Below are 13,839 nucleotides of genomic sequence, written 5' to 3' on the forward strand. Positions count from 1 at the left end.
CCTTCCCCTTCCCCCATCACAAAGGGACTGAATAGTTTCCAAAATCAATGGACCTAGTTTATTCATGAGAACTACACTCCCCCTCCCCCAACACACAGAATTGCTTTTGTTTCTTTAGTTTAGGGAAGAATTTTAAATAAAGGAAAACTTTATTGTAATAGTCTACACTTGCCCCTGGAACTTTCCATTTCTTATTTTAGAAAATTTGCCATTTCCAAAAGCAAGTGGAATGGAGACTAACATTAATTTCCTAATCACTTTCCATTTAAGGGAATTTTGAGCTCTCTACCAGCAACAAGTTATTATGTATAATAAGAAGACACACTGTTTATAATGTATTTTCCACTGAAAAGCTCAAAACAGTGTACAGACATGATCTCATTTGGTTTTGTAACAGTCTACAAGATAAGACTGAAACAGACTCTATTTCTTTTTGAGATATTTAGGTAACAGATAATGAAGTAATCAAATTGACACCCCCACACCGAATCACTCTATTGCCTACATAATGGAAACAAGAATCTTCATTTTGACTCCAAACTTCTTAGTTTACATTGGCTAACCAAATTTGCAAGTGGCTGAACATCAAACTACCACGGCAGCCAACTTAAATTACAATAATTCAGTGTAAATAAAGGGGCCATGAGTAATATGTGTGGAGCAGCAAACATTTGTACTCAGTTTGAAAACATCACCATATTATGTTGAGTACAGGATATATAGAAAAGCAACATTGACATTATAAATTAATTCTTTATCACTTAAGAGGGAGGTCTCCGAGCCACTGCCACAAGGGTTGGAGCTCTCTCCCCTTTGTATCTAATAATGGCTTGCTGTTTCGCTAAGTACTTTCTGAGCACCTACTACAGACTATGGGGCTTCCCTGGTGGCTCAGCAGTAAAGAATCTGCCTGCAGTGCCGAAGATGCAGGTGACTCAGTTTCCATCCTTGGGTTGGGAAGATCCCCTGGAGAAGGAAATGACAATCCACTGCAGTATACTTGCCTGAAAAATCCCATAGACACAGGAGCCTCACGGGCTACAGTCTGTGGGGTCGCAAAGAGTTGGCCTCGACTGAGCACTCACCATCAGAGGTCTGCTACAGACTATAGTCCTATCTTGGGCTACACCTGAATACAGTGCTCATACTAGGCATCACGGTTGTACAACAGAAGTGAGGACTCCCTCTAGGTTTACAGATTAACTAGATGATACCCCAGAGTCACGGGAGTGTTCAAAGGGCTTCTCCACGTGCATATGCAGCCCCTGTCTGTGTATAGATTAAGCTCTGAATGTAGCTGACCTGCAGTGTTCGTTGAACCCTCTGATAGTAGAGCCTGGTGGGTATGGGCACCGATTCTGATAGGCTGCCTGGGTTCAGATTCCAGCTCCACCGCCTCCCAGATACAGGGCTTTGAGCGAGTTACTTCATTTCAGGTTTCTCGTCTGCAAAATGGGGAGAGTAATGCCTACCTGAGAGGATGAATGTGAGTTATTAAGTACAAAGCAGTTAGAATGACGCCCTGTACAGAGTAAGTGCTGTGTATGTGTTAGCCATACTCTTGTGATTGTTATTATTACTACTACTATTTATCGTTTGGGACAAAGGGCAGTTTCAATAGCAAGTTAAGTTATTCTCTCAGATGACGCAATGCAAGGACGGTCTGGAGTGAACAAGTTGAGAGAGACCGGGCAAGATTGAAAAGCAGACAGTAAAGGTATGTGGCAAACAGAGTGATGAAAATAGCAGAGGAGTGTTCTGAGTTCCGCAAGGCAAAGAAAACGAAGGACGAATTTTTTAAAAACTGAAAATTTCAACTAAAGCTGACTGGGGTTTCTACATGAGAGGGTCCTGGTTTAAAAAAATAAAAGGGTACATATATAGATGAAAAGTGAAAGTGAAGTTGCTCAGTCGTGTCCAACTCTTTGCGACCCCATGGACTGTAGCCTACCAGGCTCCTCTGTCCATGGAATTTTCCAGGCAAGAGTACTGGAGTGGGTTGCCATTTCCTTCTTCAGGGGATCTTCCTGACCCAGGGATCGAACCTGGGTCTCCTGCATTGCAGGCAGACGCTTTACCATCTGAGCCACTAGGGAAGCTTTAGAGGTGGCTCAGTGGTAAAGAACCCGCCTGCCAATGCAGGAGACACAGAAGACTCGGGTTCAATCCCCGGGTCGGGAAGATCCCCTGAAGGAGGACATGGCAACCCACTCCAGTATTCTCACTGGGATAATCTCATGGACAGAGGCGCCTGATGGGCTACAGTCCATGGGGTCACAGAGTCGGGCCCTGAAGCACACACACACACACAGTATAGATAGTTGTGTTTTGCAGTAAGAAGGCCTTCAAATAGCTGAATTACCTTAGATGAGTCATTAAAATGCTATGTTTATTTTTCCTCATGGGCACAATGGAAGGTTTCTATATACTTGAAGCATTACAGCTGATAAGAGAAGCTTGGAGATATTTCACACAAAAAACACTTAATACAATTTGAGGCATGTATGAATACATAAATTCGTCTATACTCAGATTTGAGGAGAAACAACCTTCTGGAGGGTTCTATGTCTACTTTATATTTCATTTTAGCATACCCATGTGAAACAACTACATGTTGTTAAGATGGTGGCCATACAAAGATGACACTGACAAAATCCATACCTTAAGGAATTCACAGTCCAGAGGGATAGAGAAAGGGCGTCTGTCAAACAAAAAGCTCACTTCTATTTGGTTCTCCTTGAGGCAAGGTGTGGAGGGCTGGTTGGAATGGAAGGAACAGGATATAGATAAGCCCTATCAAGTTAGCACTTGACTGTGCACCTTAGGTAAATAAATACTCTGATTTGACTCAGTGTATCAACTCAGCTCACAACAAACTGTGGAAAATTCTTGAAGAGATGGGAATACCAGACTACCTTACCTGCCTCCTGAGAAATCTGTATGCAGATCAAGAAGCAACAGTTAGAACTGAACATGGAACAACAGACTGGTTCCAAATTGGGAAAGGAGTACATCAAGGCTGTGTATTGTCACCCTGCTTATTTAACTTATACGCAGAGTAAGTACATCATGCGAAATGCTGGGCTAGATGAAGCACAAGCCGGAATCAAGATTGCCAGGAGAAATATCAATAACCTCAAATATATAGATGACACTACCCTAATGGCAGAAAATGAAGAAGAATTAAAGAGCCTCTTGATGAAAGTGAAAAAAGAGAGTGAAAAAGCTGGTTTAAAACTCAACATTCAGAAAACTAAGATAATGGCATCTGGTCCCATTGCTTCATGGCAAATAGATGGGGAAACAATGGCAACAGTGACAGACTTTATTTTTGGGGGCTCCAAAATCACTGCAGATGGTGACTGCCACCATGAAATTAAAAGATGCTTGCTCCTTGGAAGAAAAGCTATGACCAAACTAGACAGCATATTAAAAAGCAGAGACATTACTTTACCAACAAAGGTCCATCTAGTCAAAGCTATGGTTCTTCCAGTAGTCATGTATGGATATAAGAGTTGGACTATAAAGAAAGCCAAGCACCAAAGAATTGATGCTTTTGAACTGTGGTGTTGGAGGAGACTCTTGAGAATCCCTTGGACTGCAAGGAGATCCAATCAGTCAATCCTGAAGGAAATCAGTCCAGAATATTCATTGGAAGGACTGATGCTGATGCTGAAACTCCAATACTTTGGCCACCTGATGTGAAGAACTGACTCCTTGGAAAAGACCCTGATGCTGGGAAAGATTGAAGGCAGGGGGAGAAGGGGATGACAGAGAATGAGATTGTTGGATGGCATCACCGAGTCAATGGACTTGAGTTTGAGCAAGCTCCGGGAGTTGGCGATAGACAGGGAAGCCTGGCACGCTGCAGTCCATAGGGTTGCAAAGAGTTGGACATGACTGAAGGACTAAACTGAACTGAACTGATCAACTTGGCAATCACTGGGCTTATCACTGACTACGTTTTAGAGTGGGGACACTGGCAGTTCAGAAAAGGTAGCTCTGTTGGCCTTGATCAGGTAGCTAGCAATGGGCAAACCATTGTGACTCCTTTCTGTTCTACCCAGAGCCCTTTGGCATCCTCCCCTCTGTCCCCCCACTGTCATATCAATGCCTCCAGGATATAATCCTTCCCAGCCATGCCAGTTCATCTGGATAACCTAGATTCAATACACTTGCGCTAACAAAACCACAAAGCCATCACCTGACCAGTAATTCAGAAAATATTTTGGGGTGGGAGTAAGGAAAAGATGGGGCTTCCCAGGTCGCTCAGTGATAAAGAATCTGTCTGTCAAGGCAGGAGCCTCAAGAGATGCGGGTTTGATCCCTGGGTCGAGAAAAATTCCCTGGAGTAGGAAATGGCAAGCCACTCCAGTATTCTTGCCAGGATAATCCCGTGGACAGAGGAGCCTAGAGGGTTACAGTCCATGGGGTGGAGAAGAGTTGGACATGCATGAGCATGCATGCAAGGAAAGACAAAGACTGGGGATTGACTATTGTGTCCCAATGAATACTCATTTGTACTCAATGGTTTTCATAAACACATGTGAACAAATAGGTAAAATCCAGCCACCTATTTTGGTAATACAAAATTCTTGGTAAAAGAGTAGATAGGATGTTTTGAGTATGCAAATATCAAGGTGATGCTTTATAATTTTTGTCTTTGATACTCAGAAATCCTTGAAGTAAATACAACATTCACATTTTTAAATAGGAGGAGATGAAATCAATTAATTAGTAGGCAGTTTTTCCTGCCAAAAAATAGCCTAGTCATTCTAAACAGAAGAGAATTGCTATTTTCTGGAGCAGGCATACTCAATACCAGGATGGTGCAATGTCCTTCTTAACCCTCCTCACAACTGCTAGCTCTAGTTTTTAAGTTATATTCATTTGCTTCTTGGTTTTATTGCATGCACACATATGTGTGTGTGATCAGTCGTGTCCAACTCTTTGTGACCCCATGGACTGCAGCCCACTAGGCTCCTCTGTCCATGGAATTCTCCAGGCAAGAATACTGGAGTGGGTTGCCATTTCCTGCTCCAGGGAATCTTCCTGACCCAGGGATGGAAGCTGCATCTCCTTCACTGGCAGGTGGCTTTTTTATCCCTTGTGTCACTTGGGAAGTAAGTACCAAGCTATTAAGAAAGTCAACCATCCTAACATAGCCTGCGGCTGCTGCTCAGTCATGTCTGACTCCTTGTGACCCTATGGACTGTAGCCCACCAGGCTCCTCTGTCCATAGGATTCTCCAGGCAAGAATATTGGAGTGGGTTGCCATTTCCTCCTCCAACATAGCCTGAATTGTAAGTAAAGAGATTTAATTAAAAAATAAATTTATTTTTTTAGAATAGATATTTATTTATAATAAAAATTATGAGCATACAAAATCAGGTCATGAAGGAGGTACAGAAGAAAGGGAGCTTACATCTATGCAAAATTCAAATTTGTGTCTACATAGCACTAAAATCTCATAAGCCAAGTGAAACCAGTAATTTGATCATGATCACTATACAGTCAATTGATGTATTGGGCTGTTAAGGTAGATTATTCAGGTAAGAAATCCTTTCCAGAGTTAGAATAATTTTGACTGGCACTCTTCATTGACTCAAGAAACTGATTAATCAACTAGACCTTTATTTCACATGGGGTTGTTGAAACATAAATTTAAACTCTCCAAAGGCATGCCTTCCAGTCTCCATCCTAGTTGGCAGAATAGGCCTGCTGTAAAGCTATTTTCCGATGCATCATCCAGTCTGGGAGGAATTGAGAAGAGGTACTTCTATCTGCAGCACACCACTACTATGCTGCCTGAAACAAAGGAGCAAGAGAAGGCCAATATTGACTCAGATTTCTCTAACCCCCCTTTTTCTTAGGAGTGCAAACCAATGTATGTTAATTAAACTAGAGATTATCCCAATATTTAAGCCATGCTTTTAGAGTACTACAAGGCACATTCACCTTTTAAAATACCCAGCAACCAGAACAGTGGCAGACACACAGTTGGCATTGGGTAAATAGCTACGGAACAAACAGTTAAAAGAATGAATGAATGTACAAATATTTAAACCCACAGTTTTAAATATTTCATTAGAAACTACAGTTGTGTCCAATTCTTTGCAACCCTGGACTGTAGACCTCCAGGTTCCTCTGTCCATGGGACTGGAGTGGGTTGCCGTTTCCTCTTCAAACACCTTAGAATATTTTACTTTCTAGAGCTTCTGTACAAAATGAGTCCATTATATCTGCTATCTTTTTGTTCAGATGGTAAAGAATCTGCCTGCAATGCAACAGATCCAGGTTCAATCCCTGGGTTGGGAAGATCTGCTGGAGAAGGGAATGGCTGCCCACTCCAGTATTCTTGCCTGGAGAATTCCATGGACAGAGGAGCCTGGTGGGCTATAGTCCATGGGGTTGTGAAGTCAGACACAACTGAGCAACCAATACTTTTACTTTTTTCAAAAATGCAATACACAGAAAATAAATACAACTATTCTTTTCATTTTTTTTAAACTTTCTACAATGAAGTGAAGTGACTGGTCAGAGTAAATCCAGAGTAAACAGTCTGAAATAGAACCTGTATCTTAGGTTAGTATTTCACAACTCACTTCTCCATGGCTCATTAATTTGCAGTTTGCTAAACTAGCAATATAAAAGCCTAAAGAAAAGGCAGAAAGAAAATGCAGGATTTATTTGACTTACCTCTGTGTTCTCTACTGCAGGAATATCATTGATTCTTGATTAGCTGAGTTCAATTAGGCAAGAAATAAATAAATCTCAGGTAATAGTATTTTCATTGTAGTCAACTAATGAAGCTCTTCGTCAATATTTGACCAGAGCTGATAATTGTTAAATTGACCTCTTTGCGCCTCATCTCCTAACTCCTAAGGTAATGGGGCAGAAAAAAGAGAAATGGAGAAGAAAAGCAAAAGCCCAAATAATCTACACACTAGATAATCACCCCATTAATATTAATAATATAGGGTCTCTGGGGTTGGTCATAAGACCCTCTCCATGATAGGCTGAAAAGTGGTCCATAGAAGATATCCATGTCTTAATCAATGGGACCTGTGAACATTATCCTATATGGAAAAAATATTTTGCAAATATGATTAAATTAAGCTTCTCTAGATTGGGAGACTATCCTGGATTATCCAGATAAGCCCTAAATGCAGTCACACATACCCTTATAAGAGGGAGACAGAAGGAGTTTTAACACACAGAAGAGAAGGTGATGTGAAGACAAAGCAGAGAGATTTGAGGATGTTGACCCTGAGGACTGGAGTGAGGCAGCCACAAGCCAAGGAATGTCAGAGCCACTAAAACCAAAAGAGGCCAGGAAGGCATCTTAGAACCTAGAGCCTCTGGGAGGAGCGAGCCCTGTTGAGCCTTGATTCTAGCCCAGCGATAGTAATCTCAGACTTCTGGCCTCCAAAAGCATGAGAGAATACAGTTCTATTTTTACAGGCCTACAAGTTTGTAGTAATTTGCTATAGCAGCCCTAGGAAGCTCATAGAGCCTCTATTTAGTGTTCTAGTCAGCTTTCTAACCTCTTCCCCAGATCCCAAACATTTTTAAAGGTGTGGCTAGAATCCCATCTCCTCTTGGAACCCTTTCTAGACATTCCCAGTCCTAATCAATCTCTCCTTTGTATACACATTTTATATCTCTATTTTGCATTTATCCCTACTTGCCTGATAGGGTATGAATGTCCAACTAGTGTCTGTCCGCAGACTGTGAATTCTTGAGGACCAGGCCGGTGGACTGCGGGCTCTACCCTTGAGCCCTCTCTCCATCTCAGATCTTACCACCCTCACCCCCTACCCCGGCACCCAACAAAGTGACCTTTTCCCTAGAAGGTTATCAGTAATTGTTGAATTGAATCTAATGGCAGGCTCTAGTCATTCTGAGGCAGAGAGATAACGTAGATGAAGTTATCCCAGGAGGTTTTTGGAGGAGACAGACCTTAATCTGGCTGCCCCAGGAGAGGCGAGTTTGTTTTTCTGAACACCCCCCTCCTCGATAACACTTTGCAAACAGGGTAGCCCTCTGGACTCCTGGAAATGGTAGAGGAGTTCCTGATACGCTTCCATACTCACAGGGAGCTCTTCACCCTTGTAAACAGGTTCTTTCCATGCATTGGGAAAAAAAACAACAACCCGTCTCTTATTAACTTGAACTTCAGCAATCCAGATTTTGAAATAGTGATAATACCCAACATTTGAATAGTGCTTTTCTGTATAAAGAGCAATTTCACAAACCTATTTCATCCTAACACAATCTCTGCAGGTATGGATCGGTCCCAAACAGATGAACACATACAGTCAGAGAGGGTTCATAATTTGTTTCCCACCCAAATCTTTTAATTTTTTCCTCTACTAAATCACACTTGGCTGAAGGGCACCATCAAAGTAGAGTCAAAGATTATTTAGCCGCAGATCCCTCTTATGCATAGATTCCCTCTGAACCAGGGATCCCCAAGTTTCAGGATCTGATGCCTGATGATCTGAGATGGAGCTGATGTAGTAAAAGTAGAACTAAAGTACACACTAAATGTAATGTGCTTGAATCACCCTGAAACCATCCCCACCCCATCTGTGGAAAAATTGTCTTCCATGAAAGTGGTCCCTGGTGCCACAAAGGTTGAGGACCCCTGCTCTAAACCTTGACTATAAAGTGGTAAGGTTGAAATCATGCTTTATTAAACAAATTAACAGTGTAAAAAAGAATATATAGAGACTAGTTTAATTACTTAAGTAAATAAACTTGAGAAGTTTTCTCCTACAGAAGCAGGATGGTTGTGAAATAAAAATAAACCAGGGGTATTGAAGAATACTAATTAGTCAATGAATTGTGATAATTGCACTTCATCCTTGTTTATTTGCTAAAGCAAGTCCTCAAAGAACCTATATCAGACACCATTTGATTAACCTAACATGAGTTTATATGTGCTTGAAAGCAAGTAAAATTGTATTTAAGTGGAATCAATAACTCAAACTTTTTATTGATTTAGTTTGCTTTCTTATCCAGTTAGGTTTAAAAACTGTGACAGTGGATTATATTTTTTTTGTTAGACTTTGCTCTGAAACAGCAGGATATCGGTACCGTACTTTATCAGGAAAAGTCTAAATTCTCAGGTTTCATAGAAAAATAAAGACTCTCTGCTCCAATAGAACTGAACTGTATAATCACTTTCCTTGTCTAAAGAAAATTCAAGGGCCAAAAACATCACATGCCATGAATTATAAAAGAACGAAATCTTGGTTTTATAAGATTTCAGGACAAAGCAAAGAAGGGCATAGGGTATTGTAAAAGCTGAAATAAAAGCTTTGCTTGTGTGAAAGAGGTTTTTTTTTTTAATGAAGGAAGAGTTTTTGGTTTTTTAGAAATCTGTCTTTTCTGGAAGTTTTTGTGAAGCATAAAAATGAAACATAATTCATTGTGTGAATTCACAAAAGGTAGGTGAGCAGAAATGATAGCTTCTCTAGCCTTTGGTTCTCTGGTGTATAGCAGCCCCTCCCTGACCAAAGATTGCTCTGCCAGCATTACAACAGGGCAATGATTAAAATCCAGTTTTCTTCAAAGACTTCATTTCTATGGTGAGCATTAAGCGTAGCACACTTTGCATGCTGGGTTAACTTTTGTTTTCTTGGAAAGAGACATAAATGTACTCATCTTGCTTTGGGAAATGGTGAAGCCAGGTCTTAATTGTTATCATTTCTGTGGAAGGAAATACTCTTGCTTCTCCTTTCACATAAGTGATGAAAGAGAAAATGGAAAAAAGTCTCCTTAGCAGTTGCTTGGAGTTTGCCCTTGCAGTTTGCAAAAGTTTTTCCAATCACAGTAATAGGCTTTGCATGAGCAAAGGTGCAAACTGGGGTCATTCTGAGCAAGTGACAAGCCGTTCTTGCACCAACAAAAATAGGTCAAGAGCCATCTCCCATGGATGCTTTGTTAGTCTAGACAACGCAAAAGTGTCCTGGACACTGAGGGGTGTGTGTGTGTGTGTGTGTGTGTGTGTGTGTGTGTGCACGCATGCATGGGTGTGCGCGTGTGTGTTAGTCACTCAGTCATGTCTGACTCTTTTCGACCACATGGACTGTAGCCCACCAGGCTCCTCTGTCTGTGGAATTCTCCAGAGCATATGGACACAGAGGTAGATGAATTCTGAGCTCATATTTTAGCAGAATAGACCAAAGAGTAAATAGGTAATTGCCATCCATTGAGGTAAATATAAGCAGAGGATACAAGAAGAGCATGTCAGCTCTGGTTGAACTATTGTGACTGAGCATGTATGGATGCTAAGTCGCTGCAGTTGTGTCTGACTCTTTTCGATCCTGTGGACTGTAGCCTTCCAGGCTCCTCTGTCCATGGGATTCTCCAGGCAAGAATCCTGGAGTGGGTTACCTTGCCCTCCTCTAGGGGGAATCTTCCCAATCTAGAGCTCGAACCCACATCTCTAATGTCTCCTGCAATGGCAGGCAGGTTCTTTACCACTAGCACCACATGGGAAGCTTGAGCAAATAGGCCTTAATTGAGGGTGGGTGTTTGGGGCTTCAGAGATATCAGATGAGGAATAATTGATTCAGTAGTGCCTAGGGAAGGTTTGCTCACTGTAACACCAATCAATCCCCATTTCCCTCCAAGTTATTGCAATAGGGGGAGGAGGCAGAGGCCAGTGGAAAATCTGCTGGACTCCAATATATGTAGCCAGTCCCTCAGCCCTTGTGCTGCCCCATCGTGCTCTCCTGAGTCATATTTCGGTCCTAAATTCTGCAATAGAATCCAAGTACCTATCACTTTTCATGGTCTCATGTGCATGTGTGCATGTGTGCTCGGTCGCTCAGTTCTGTCCGACTCTTTGAACCCATAGACTGTTAACCGCCCGGCTCTTCCGTCCATGGGATGTCCCAGGCAAGAGTGCTGGAGTGGGTTGCCATTTCCTCTTCCAGGGGATCTTCCCTGACCCAGGGATTGAAACTTGGCAGGCAGATTCTTTACCACTGAGCCACATCATTTCACACTGAAGTTCTTTAATTCCTTCTCAGGAAACATCTTAAGTGGGAAATATATATATATATATATATATATATGTTATATATATAGCCATGTGCAGACAGAAGAAACAAGCTTTGAACTTCTAAAAAGTTTCGTAAACATAAAGAATGTTTCTTTTCACTAGCACTTATTAATAGTGTTATCTTATTAAAAATTCTTGATCATGCCACACATGAGCGATATTAGAAATCAAACTACTGGAAAAACATAGACTTAGGCACCTGGATACATGTACAGTGATTACAAGGAGAACATTAAATAGTCACACTGAATGTTTTTTAAAAAATACTTAATATGTTGTAATAAGGAGAGGCTTATGACCAAATTATTTTGCCAATGTCATGAAAACATGGAAAATAATTTCTAGCTCTCTGTTCCTCTTTAGGAGTCCAGAGGACTTCAATAATCCCTTGGTTGCTCTCAATGCATGAGTCCTTAGGTGACAAGAGCTTTATTATCTGATTGCTTATCACCTTACTCCCCTTAACATCTCACAGCATTGGAGCAAGAAGTAAGTAGAACAAAGCTTCTTATAATAGATACTTTTGGTTCTGAAAAGACTTGTTCCAGAAATGCTATTTTTACTGACTTGAATTTTGACTTCTAAGAGATTTCATAATGATGTGAATTTTATCTGCTTCAAAATATTTTCATGTTACAACTTTCCAAATACTCAGGAATCATGGAAGATGTAGAAAAAATTTTAAAAGCCCAGTTTTCCCAGTCATAACGGATTGTTCAGCCTAAAACATTTGCCTTGTGTAGACACAGCTGAAATTATCTACCATCATTCTTTGCCTCAAGTAAACCATAATATATAGAAGAATGTGAATTGTAAAAATATCTTTGATTCACAGCTGAATTCACATCATTGTTGATTAGAGCCTGACAATCTGAGATGACTGTCAAAGGAATAAGAATCTGTAACATTACTTTTAATGTGACTACATAGCTTTATCCCCTCTATCTTTATTAATACATCCACATTTTATGTCATATTTTTCACACAGAGTATCAGGAACACTTACTGTCAAAACGGAGGTTTTAACAGAGGTTCTGTTTTAAGAGTTGAGCTTTTGTCATTAGGTCAAGATTAACTTATGAATCTTTTGACAATATGGTTAAATTCTTTTCTTCTTTTAGTTCACTTTTCTTCTTTTAGCACTGATTTTTGTGCTCCTCATATACTCATGGGTTGTTTAAGGTGAAAAGGAAGCAAGAGAGAATGTTTTTTCCCGTCTGGCCGTTGAATTCATTTTCTTCTCCAGCTACAGACTTCAGAAGCCCTTTGAGCTACACATGGAGTTTCTGTGTAGTTTAAAGGTACCAGATGTTCAGTCACTTAGGAAACACAGGGCCTGGTGACAGGGAGGCTGGTGTGACAGCTCTGGACGTGCTGGTGCCGAGCGTCAGCTGCCTGGTTCCTGTGCGTCCTGGGCTAAGTTACACACGTTCTCTGTATCTTTGTACCAACTTCTTTGCTTTTAGGTTTAAAAGGGATCTTAATACTGGGACAAAGCAGACAACAAAGCGGGTGTGAACGTAAGTGGCTTATACTCCTTCCTAGAGATAAGGACCCTCTCTCTCAGCTGAAGGGGAGGTGAGCATTGGAGAAGAAATCAAGAGAGCTTAGATGGGTCTCCATGTCCTACCAAGAGAAAGTCTGAGAGCACAGGAAAAGAGCTCCTATTTGAAGTTTGGGGGATGTGAGAGCAGAAAAAACCCCTCCCGAGTCCCCCAGAAGCCCCAGAGACCTTTGGCTGAAGGGCAGTGAGGGACAGGATGAGCGATTACTGACCATCCCAAGATGCTAGCGTCTTCCAGATGAGCGGTGGGGCTGCAGCTCATCTCAAAGGTCCCAGGGTCCCCAAGTGGGAGGAAAACATTATTTGGTGCCAGACTGAGAGCAAACAGCAATGAGGGGCTGCTTTAGAGTGGGAACAAGGATGAGGTGGGGTAGACCCTCAGCACCAGCGCCCGGGCAGCAGTCAGCATCAGCAGGTTGCTAGGTGAGTTACTCAGAGTTCTCCGGAGAAACAAACCAGGATGTGTATTTCTATGTAGAAAGAGATTTACTATAAGATGTTGGCTCATGTGATTATGGAGGCTGAGGAGCCCCATGGTCTACCATCCGCAAGCTGGAGACCCAAGGAGGTTGGTGGTGTAGTTCAAAAGCCAGAGAACCGGAGAGCCAATGGCACAGGCTCCAGCCAGAGATGGAAGCCCTGAGAACCAGGAGTGGGCGGGCAGGAGACAATTGATGCCCCAGCTGCATAGTCAGGCAGAGGGCGAGCCCATCCTCCCGTCCTCCCAGTTTTTGTTCTATACAAGCCCCCAAAGGATTGGAAGAGGTCCACACACACTGGGGGGAGTGGGTCATTGTGCTTCATTCATTCTAGCAATTCAAATGCTAATCTCTTCTGAAACATCCCCACGGGCACATTCAGAAACGTTTAACCAGATATCTGGGCATCCTGTGATCCAGCTAATTTAACACAAAATTTACCGTCACCCTAGGTTATTATTGGGCTTCCCTGGTGGCTCAGCTGGGAAAGAACCCGCCCGCAATGCGGGAGACCTGCGTTCAATCCCAGTGTTGGGAAGATCCCCTGGAGAAGGGAACAGGCTACACACACCAGTATTCTGGCATGGAGAATTCCATGGACGTCACAAAGAGTCGGACACAGCTGAACGATTTTCACTTTCACATAGGTCATTATTTGGGGCTTGCCAGGGGGCACTTGGAAGACGGCATGGCAACCCACTCCAGTATTCTTGCCTGGA

Source organism: Dama dama, chromosome 7 (genome assembly GCF_033118175.1).
Source record: "Dama dama isolate Ldn47 chromosome 7, ASM3311817v1, whole genome shotgun sequence".
In the NCBI taxonomy this organism is placed as follows: domain Eukaryota; kingdom Metazoa; phylum Chordata; class Mammalia; order Artiodactyla; family Cervidae; genus Dama; species Dama dama.